Genomic DNA, 10,744 nt, shown 5'->3' with positions numbered 1-10,744 from the left:
AGCAACATCAATCTTAGAACATAGTGGATACTAGGGATCAAACCCTAACAAAACTAACTCGATTACATGATAGATCCCATCCAACCCATCACCGTCCAGCAAGCCTATGATGGAATTACTCACACACGGCGGTGAGCATCATGAAATTGGTGATGGATGATGGTTGATGATGACGATGGCAACAGATTCCCCTTTTCGGAGCCCCGAACGGACTCCAGATCAGCCCTCCCGAGAGATTTTAGGGCTTGGCGGCGGCTCCGTATCGTAAAACGCGATGAATTCTTCTCTCTGATTTTTTCTCCCCAAAACACAATATATGGAGTTGGAGTCGGAGAGGCACCAGGGGGCCCACGAGGTAGGGGGCGCGCCCCCACCCTCGTGGAGAGGTGGTGGGCCCCCTGGCCTTCATCTTTTGCAGGTATTTTTTATATTTTCCAAAGAGTTACTCCGTGAAGTTTCAGGTCATTCCGAGAACGTTTTTTTCTGCACATAAATGTAACGCCCTCGATGCGACTATATCTCCCACGTGTCGAAGCACGACTTAGACGCATAACCGCATTGAAAGCAATGTCGCAAGTGAGGTAATCTTCACACAACCCATGTAATACATAAGGGAAAGAGATACATAGTTGGCTTACAATTGCCACTTCACACAATACATGAATAAACCATTACATCATCCAGATACAATCAGGGTCCGACTACGGAACCAAAATAAAAGAAGACTACCCCAAACGCTACACAGATCCCCGATCGACCCCAACTGGGCTACACTACTGATCAACTGGAAACAGAACAACATAAAGAACGAGATCTTCATCGAGCTCCTCCTTGAGCTGGGTTGCGTCACCTGCACGGTTCAACGGCACCTGCAAGCTGGTTTTTAAAGAATCTGTGAGTCACGGGGACTCAGCAATCTCACACCCTCGTGATCAAGACTATTTAAGCTTATAGGTAGGGTAAAAGGTAAGAGGTGGAGCTGCAGCAAGCGACTAGCATATTTGGTGGCTAATATACGCAAATGAGAGCGAGAAGAGAAGGCAAAGCAGGTTCGAGAAACTATGATCAAGAAGTGATCCTAAAACAACCTACGTCAAGCATTACTCCAACACCGTGTTCACTTCGCGTACTCCGCCGAGAAGAGACCATCACGGTTACACACGCGGTTGATGCATTTTAATAAAGTTAAGTTTCAGGTTTTCTACAATCGGACATTAACAAATTCCCATCTGCCCATAACCGCGGGCATGGCTTTCGAAAGTTCATAACCCTGCAGGGGTGTCCCAACTTAGCCCATCACAAGCTCTCACGGTCAACGAAGGATATTCCTTCTCCCAAGACAATCTGATCAGACTCGGCATCCCGGTTACAAGACATCTCGACAATGGTAAAACAAGACCAGCAAGACCGCCCAATGCGTCGACATCCTGATAGGAGCTGCACATATCTTATTCTCAGGGCAACATCGGATGAACACTACGTACAGCTAAAACCAGCCCTCAAGTTTCCCTGAGGTGGCGCCGCAAGTGGCTCTGGTTCAGACCAACACTTAGACAAGCACTGGCCCCGGGGGGGTTAAAATAAAGATGACCCTCGGGATGCGCGACTCCCAAGGGAAAAAGACTAGGTGGCGAATGGTAAAACCAAGGTTGGGCCTTGCTGGAGGAGTTTTATTCAAAGCGAACTGTCAAGGGGTTCCCATTATAACCCAACCGTGCAAGGAACGCAAAATCAAGGAACATAACACCGGTATGACGGAAACTAGGGCGGCAAGAGTGGAACAAAACACCAGGCATAAGGCCGAGCCTTCCACTCTTTACCAAGTATATAGATGCATTAATTAAATAAGAGATATTGTGATATCCCAACAAAATATCCATGTTCAACAAGGAATAAACTTCATCTTCACCTACAACTAACAATGCTATAAGAGGGGCTGAGCAAAGCGGTAACATAGCCAAACAACGGTTTGCTAGGACAAGGTGGGTTAGAGGCTTGGCTTAACAATATGGGAGGCATGATAAGCAAGTGGTAGGTATCGCAGCATAGGCATAGCAAAAGAGCGAGCATCTAGCAAGCAAAGATAGAAGTGATTTCGAAGGTATGGTCATCTTGCCTGAAATCCCGCAAGGAAGAAGAACGAGTCCAAGAAGAAGACAAATGGGCGAAGTCGAACGGATCCTCACAAACGCAACGTTACCGGATTACCAAGAAGTGGTACACCAGAAAGGAAGCAAACAACATAGTAAACAACCAACACATGAACATGGCATGATGCACAACCAAGTATGATGCATGTCCGGTTTAAGGAAGCATGGCATGGCAAAGTGCACAAACAACCCTACAAATTAAGTGGAACTCAATATGCAACTCCGTTGCATATTGACGAAACACCATGTGACTTATTTAGTTCGATCTTGTTATGAACCCAACAATATTAAATGTTCTTAACATGGCAAGAGCTGAGGCATAACAAAACTACACCATCGAACAATTTAAATGGGGTCGGATATAACAAATAACGAATCCGGTAAAACCCCATATGCCTTAGTAATTTAATGCAACAACAGTTTTAAATATTTTAATTGATGTTAACATGATGCGGATGACATGAGCAAGTTTTATGCAAGTTTTAAAGAAAATGTTGATAAGAGCATATTATGAAGCATTTGTCATCGTGGCGGAAACGAAAGGGGTGCCACGGCAACGATAACGAAAATGGTGCCACGGCAGCGTTCCGGTTCCGGTAACTCGATTGAGATACCGATGCAAAGGAGAAGTGTGCGGATGCGTGCAAAAGATGGTGGGGCGCTCCCGGATTCCGGGTGTCCCACGAGTTGGCGACAAGGAAACGAGGGAACAACTAACGTTCACGGGCGGGTTACAACAACCAACATGCATCTCATACAACTCATGCATATGGTCCACGGGTGGTCGTCGCGGGGTTATACCTTCGAAGCGTGCCTTTTCGGAACGGAACGGATCGAGTTCGGCGGTAGTGGTACACGTGTCGAAGGGGAAGTAGTTGTTCACGAGGTCGTCGTGGGAAGTAGCGGTTCACACGACGGTAGTTGAACTTGACGTTTGCGTTACACGGGTCTTTGGCGACGATCGTCGTACATGGTTCGGAGTGGTACTTGCATCTTCGGACTTGTCGGTCTCGATTCTTGCGACGGTAGCGGTATATGTCTCGTTTTCGGGGAGGTACTTGGGGTCATTTGAACTTGTCGGTCTCGTCATCTCGAAGGGGTGCTTGACGTTCTTAGCGATTCCGAAGACGGTGGTAGATGTACTTGATGCCAATATGGTCTTCGGGTACTTGACGACTCCGGACGGGGCAACAAAACATAGTCGACCTTGCCGTTTCGGTGTTGTAGTGGAACGAACGTTCGTGTAGCCTTGCCGGTGTAGGTACTTGACGGTATCCGTGCGTAGAGGTACTTGGCAGTTTCATGTAGACGAACTTGAGGTACTCCGGGGCAGAGGTCGCGACGTTGCAACGATGGTCTCGACGCATCCAGATCGAAACAAAGCCAAGTGGCCTCGGGCATTGCAGATCGAGGAAGTGGCAGGCGCTCGTCTCCTGCTCGAAGCAGAGGCGAGGCCGACGACACAGGGCTTGGGGTGCATAGAGGCTGAAGGGCGGAGCAGGTTCGGGTGCAGGAGGAGGCTGGCGAAGCAGGACGGACCGACCTCGGCCAAACCGGGTCGAAAACGGGGTGCAGCGGCGCCGGGGTGCTACGGATGAGGACCGGCATCAAAGATGCGCTCCTGTTGGTCGCCGCCGGCGAGCTCTTGTTGGCTGCTGGTGCTCCGGCGGCATTGGAGATCGAGGCAAGCTCGAGGACGAGAGGAAGGAGACCTCCAGGGACGGGCGTAGGTGCGCGAGCCGAGGAGCTCCAACTCCTTCTCCTGTGGTCGCAGTGCGGCACCATGGCCGAAGGCCAATGTCAGGGTCTGAGAGGAGGAGGCGCCGGGCAGCGCGCAGGCACGGAGGAGAGGGAGGCGCGGCTGCGCAGGTTCCAGGCGGAGGAGGAGAAGGGACACGCAAGGCTCCAGGCGGCGCTGGGGAGGATCGGGCGCAGCATGTGTGTGGGAGCGCTCGGGAGGAGGACAAGGGGAATCGAGGGGATCGGCGCTGGCGGCGCAAGGGAATAGAGAGGAGGGGGTACAGGGGATCGGGTGATGGTGCGCTAGGGTTAGACGGGGAGTGGGCCTTGGGAGGCCGGCCAAGTGGTGAGGGCGCCGGCTGGGCTTTCTCTCCCTCCCTACTCAACATGCTTTTCCATTAAAACAAGACAGAAAAAGATAAAGAAAAGAAAGAGAACGTAGGGGCGGAATCTAGGCACGAGGACAATTTTCCCGGACTCTTAAAAATATGCATGGTCCGAGAAAATTAGAAGTGGTAAGATCGGAAGATATGAATTCAAACTCATTTGAGTTTAATCAAATGGTTTGAACTAGGGCTAGGGTTTTGAAGTGCCCAGAAATGTTGAGAATTTAGGTGGAGCTCGGGGAAGTGACGAAAGAAATAACAGGACAAGTTCGGGGACCAAACTTGAAGCAGAAAAGGGCATGTGATAAATTGCAAGTGTGTTATAGGTGATTCCCAAAATGGAAGATTTAATATAGCTCCCTAATATCGGGAGGATATGTTATAAAGAGAATCACCATGTGAATTCCCTCGATTTAAATGGATCAAAGATCCATACAAATTATTTAGTTGAGATGCAAAAGACTTATGACCTGATGACATGATGCAATGCACATGATGCAACGAACGAAAACGAATCACCCGACAACACTCGGAAACATGGAAGGCATCTGAAGCTCCGGTCTTGGGGCATTACAATAAATAACACCATGGTAATTCTGCTGAAAACAACGTCAATCCAGGTTAGTTCCATTCAAATCATGCAAGTTAGAGTCCGAAACAAGGGCAAAAGTGTTTGGAAAAGTAGATACGTTGGAGATGTATCAACTCCCCCAAGCTTAAACCTTTGCTTGTCCTCAAACAATTCAGTTGACAAACTGAAAGTGATAAAGAAAAACTTTTACAAACTCTATTTGCTCTTGTTGTTGTAAATATGTAAAGCCAGCATTCAAGTTTTTAGCAAAGATCATAACTAACCACATTCGCAATAACGCTTAGGTCTCAAGTTTACTCATATCAATAACATAATCAACTAGCGAGCAATAATAATAAATCTCGGATGACGACACTTTCTCAAAACAATCAGTTGAGAAACATAAATGCAGAGCACCTTTAAAGACCAAGGACTGACTAGACATTGTAATTCATGGTAAAAGAGATCTAGTTGATACGTCTCCGTCGTATCTATAATTTTTGATTGTTCCAAGCCAATATTATTCAACTTTCATATACTTTTTGGCAAATTTTTATATTATTTTTGGGACTAACATATTGATCTAGTGCCCAGTGCCAGTTCCTGTCTGTTGCATGTTTTTTGTTTCACAGAATATCCATATCAAACGGAGTCCAAACGGGGTAAAAATGGACGGAGCTTATTTTTGGAAAATATGGAAAATTCGGAAGGAAAATCAACGCGAACCAGTGCCCGAGGTGGTCACGAGGCAGGCCCCCCCCCCTTAGGGCGCGCCCTACCCTCGTGAGCCCACCATAAGGCGGTTGACGCTCTTCTTTTGCCGCAAGAAAACTAATATTCGGAAAAAAATCACGGCGAAGGTTTCAGGCCAATCGGAGTTACGGATCTCCATATATATATGAAACGGTGAAACAAAGCCAGAGAGAACGCAGAACCAGGGAGAAACATAGAGATAGATCCAATCTCGGAGGGGCTCTCGCCCCTCCCACACCATGGGAGCCAAGGACCAGAGGGGAAACCCTTCCCCCATCTAGGGAGGAGGTCGAGGAAGAAGAAGAAGAAGGGGGGCCCTCTCCCCCTTGCTTCCGGTGGCGCCGGAGTGCCACCGGGGGTCATCATCATCACCGCAATCTTCACCAACAACTTCACCGCCACCATCACCAACTCTTCCCCCCTCTATGAAGCGGTGTAACCTCTCTCTCTTACCCGTTGTAATCTCTACTTAAACATGGTGCTCAACGCTATATATTATTTCCCAATGATGTATGGCTATCCCATGATGTTTGAGTAGATCTGTTTTTTCCTAATGGCTATTTGATGATCGTGATTGGTTTGAGTTGTATGTTTTATTATTGGTGTTGTCCTATGGTGCTCTCTGTGTCGCGCAAGCGTGAGGGATTCCCGCTGTAGGGTTTGCAATATGCTTATGATTTGCTTATGGTGGGTGGAGTGAGTGACAGAAGCACAGACGCGAGTAAATAGGTTGTTTGCGTATGGGATAAATGGGACTTGATACTTTAATGCTATGGTTGGGTTTTACCTTAATGAATCTTTAGTAGTTGTGGATGCTTGCTAGAGTTCCAATCATAAGTGCATATGATCCAAGTAGAGAAAGTATGTTAGCTTATGCCTCTCCCTCAAATAAAATTGCAATAATGATTACCGGTCTAGTTATCGATTGCCTAGGGACAAATAACTTTCTTGTTGACAAAATCTCTCTACTAAAACTAATTTAGTTGTGTCTTTATCTAAACAGCCCCTAGCTTTTATTTTCGTGTTCTTTACTTTCTTGCAAGCTTAACCAAAAACACCTACAAAGTACTTCTAGTTTCATACTTGTTCTAGGTAAAGCGAACGTCAAGCGTGCGTAGAGTTGTATTGGTGGTCGATAGAACTTGAGGGAATATTTGTTCTACCTTTAGCTCCTCGTTGGGTTCGACACTCTTACTTATCGAAAGAGGCTACAATTGATCCCCTATACTTGTGGGTTATCAAGTCCTTTTTCTGGCGCCGTTGCCGGGGAGCAATAGCGTGGGGTGAATATTCTCGTGTGTGCTTGTTTGCTTTATCACTAAGTAATTTTTATTTGCTGTTCTTAGTTGTTTCCTATCTTTAGTTATGGGTAGGAAACGCAAAATACCAAAAAAAATAGTTGTGCCTACTGAACCAATTGTAGAAGAACCAATCAAAATCTATCACACTGCTGAAGCTTATTACTTGGATCATCTTCGATCCCTATGTGCTCGTGCTGAAACCCCAACTAGCTTAGTTGAGGGCAAATCTTTAGATGAGCATGCTTGTTATGTGCGACACCGTATATCTCAAAAAAAGGGAAACTTTTACATCATCAAATTAATACTATGCAATGCTATGCTTGGAATTTATGCTATTATTATGATTTTACTTGTTGTTCTAAAACCCCTAAGAAACACCTTCCCTACCAATGTGAGTTTAGTGATAATGGAATCGTATCTTCGTATGCTAAAGGTGCTTATAGTTACTATGATGTTCAACAAATTGAAGAATTTGTTGCTTTTAAGGGTGCTTTTGAAATTGCTTCTTTGATTGAAAAGTATGATGCTACTCTTTACAAATCTGAAAATTTTGCCATACTTGAATATTGTTATGAGAATTATGCTTCTAATGCCTATGTTAAACAATATATTGAGGAGTACTCCGCTGCCCAAGAAGAAACTAATATTTTGCAGGAGTCTATGGAAGAAGAAATTGATGAAACTGTGAGCTCATTGGATGAAAAAGATGATGAGGAGAGCGAAGAACAAAAGGAGGAAGAGCAGATTAGCTACCCGTGCCCACCTTCTAATGAGAGTAACTCTTCAACTCATACATTGTTTAAATTCCCTTCGTGCTTACGGAAGGATGATTGCTATGATGACTGTTATGATCCCGTTGATTCTTTTGAAATATCTCTTTTTGATGATGCTTGCTATGCTTGTGGCCAAGATGCCAATATGAATTATGCTTATGGAGATGAACTTGCTATAGTTCCTTATGTTAAACATGAAATTGTTGCTATTGCACCCACGCATGATAGTCCTATTATCTTTTTGAATTCTCCCAACTACACTATATCGGAGAAGTTTGCACTTATTAAGGATTATATTGATGGGTTGCCTTTTACCGTTGCACATGATGATTTTGATAGATATAATATGCATGTGCTTGCTGCTCCTACTTGCAATTATTATGAGAGAGGAACTATATCTCCAGCTCTCTATGTTTCCAATACGATAAAATTGAAGATAATGTTTATACTATGCATTAGCCTTTACTATGTGTGCATGAATTGTTCTTTTATGACATGTCGATGCATAGGAAGAGAGTTAGACTTCGTCATTACATGATATATGTTGATTTGTGCTCACTACTAAATTACAAATCATTGTTAATTAAAATTGGCTTTGATATACCTTGGGATCCGGGTGGATTCACTACTTGAGCACTATATGCCTAGCTTAATGGCTTTAAAGAAAGCGCTGCCTGGGAGACAACCCGGAAGTTTTAGAGAGTCATTTATTTCTGTTGAGTGCTTTCATATAGTTTAAAAACAACAAAAATAAAGAGGGGAACCCAAAGCTTTTTCAAAAAGAAAAGTGAAAGTGATAGAGACAAGCATTGTTGAAGTGGGAGCTAGCCTTGAACTTTGTTCATGCTCACGGAAACTTTGTGAATCTTGATTACAGAAACTTTTCAATAAAAATAATTATCCCCTTGTGCAATTCCATTGTATTATAAAAATAATGTGCCAAGGTTTGCCTTTAGGATGTTTACATTTGCTTGATGGTTTGTACGGTGCAGGACAGAAACTTTGGCTGTAGTGCGCGATTTTACATTTTTTTGCTGGAACGTCAAATGGTTCTGATTCTTTTTGCACTGTATTCCTATACAAATTTCTATTTTTCCTAATTTTGGCAGAATTTTTCAACTATCAGAAGTATGGTGAATGTTCAAATTGCTACAGACTGTTCTGCTTTAGACAAATTCTGTTTTTGATGCATAGTTTGCTTGTTTTGATGAAACTATCAATTCATATCAGTGGATTAAGCCATGAAAAAGTTATATTAAAGTAGACACAATGCAAAAAAAAATATGAATTGGTTTGCAACAATACTTAGAGTAGTGATTTGCTTTATTATACTAACGGATCTTACCGAGTTTTCTGTTGAAGTTTTGTGTGGATGAAGTGTTCGATGATTGAGAAGGTCTCGATGTGAGAAGAAGGAAGAGAGGCAAGAGCTCAAGCTTGGGGATGCCCGAGGCACCCCAAGTAAATATTCAAGAAGACTCAAGCGTCTAAGCTTGGGGATGCTTGGAAGGCATCCCCTCTTTCTTCAACAAACATCGGTATGTTTTTAGATTCGTTTCGTTCATGCGATATGTTCAATCTTGGAGCGTCTTTTGCATTTAGGTTTTTACTTTTTCTTTTTATGCACCATGATGGTATGAGATGGTCCTTGGTTGATTTATAGAATGCTCTTTGCACTTCACTTATATCTTTTGAGTATGGCTTTATAGAATGCTTCATGTGCTTCACTTATATCATTTGAAGTTTGGATTGCCTGATTCTCTTCACTTAGACAACCGCCATTTGTAGAATGCTCTTTTGCTTCACTTATGTTTGTTAGAGCGTGGGCATATCTTTTGTAGAAAGAATTAAACTCTCTTGCTTCACTTATATCTATTTAGAGAGATGACAGGAACTGGTCATTCACATGGTTAGTCATAAAATCCTACATAAACTTGTAGATCGCTGAATATGATATGTTTGATTCCTTGCAATAGTTTTGCGATATAAAGGTGGTGATATTAGAGTCATGCTAGTCGAGTAATTGTGAAATTGAGAAATACTTGTGGTGAGGTTTGCAAGTCCCGTAGCATGCACGTATGGTGAACCGTTATGTAACGAAGTCGGAGCATGAGGTGTTTATTGATTGTCTTCCTTATGAGTGGCGGTCGGGGACGAGCGATGGTATTTTCCTATCAATCTATCCCCCTAGGAGCATGCGCGTAGTACTTTGTTTTGATGACTAATAGATTTTTGCAATAAGTATGTGAGTTCTTTATGACTAATGTTGAGTCCATGGATTATACGCACTCTCACCTTTCCATCATTGCTAGCCTCTTCGGTACCGTGCATTGCCCTTTCTCACCTCGAGAGTTGTGCAAACTTCGCTGGTGCATCCAAACCCCGTGATATGATACGCTCTGTCACACATAAACCTCCTTATATCTTCCTCAAAACAGCCACCATACCTACCTATCATGGCATTTCCATAGCCATTCTGAGATATATTGCCATGCAACTTCCATCATCATCATATACATGACTTGAGCATTTATTGTCATATTGCTTTGCATGATCGTAAGATAGCTAGCATGATGTTTTCATGGCTTGTCCGTTTTTTGATGTCATTGCTATGCTAGATCATTGCACATCCCGGTACACCGCCGGAGGCATTCATATAGAGTCATATATTTGTTCTAGTATCGAATTGTAAGTAAATAAAAGTGTGATGATCATCATTATTAGAGCATTACCCCAGTGAGGAAAGGATGATGGAGACTATGATTCCCCCACAAGTCGGGATGAGACTCCGGACGAAAAAAAAAGAAAAAAAAGAAAAAGGCCAAAATAAAAAAAGAGAAGGCCCAAAAAAAGGAAAAAAAGAAAAAAAATGAGAGAAAAAGAGAGAAGGGGCAATGTTACTATCATTTTACCACACTTGTGCTTCAAAGTAGCACCATGTTCTTCATATAGAGAGTCTCTTGAGTTATCACTTTCATATACTAGTGGGAATTTTCATTATAGAACTTGGCTTGTATATTCCGATGATGGGATTCCTCAAATGCCCGAGGTCTTCATGAGCAAGCAAGTT

Source organism: Triticum urartu, chromosome 5A (genome assembly GCF_056163025.1).
Source record: "Triticum urartu cultivar PI428250 chromosome 5A, HENAU_Tu73, whole genome shotgun sequence".
In the NCBI taxonomy this organism is placed as follows: Eukaryota; Viridiplantae; Streptophyta; class Magnoliopsida; order Poales; family Poaceae; genus Triticum; species Triticum urartu.
The sequence above is the reverse complement of the archived record's forward strand: the minus strand, read 5'-3'. Positions refer to the sequence as shown.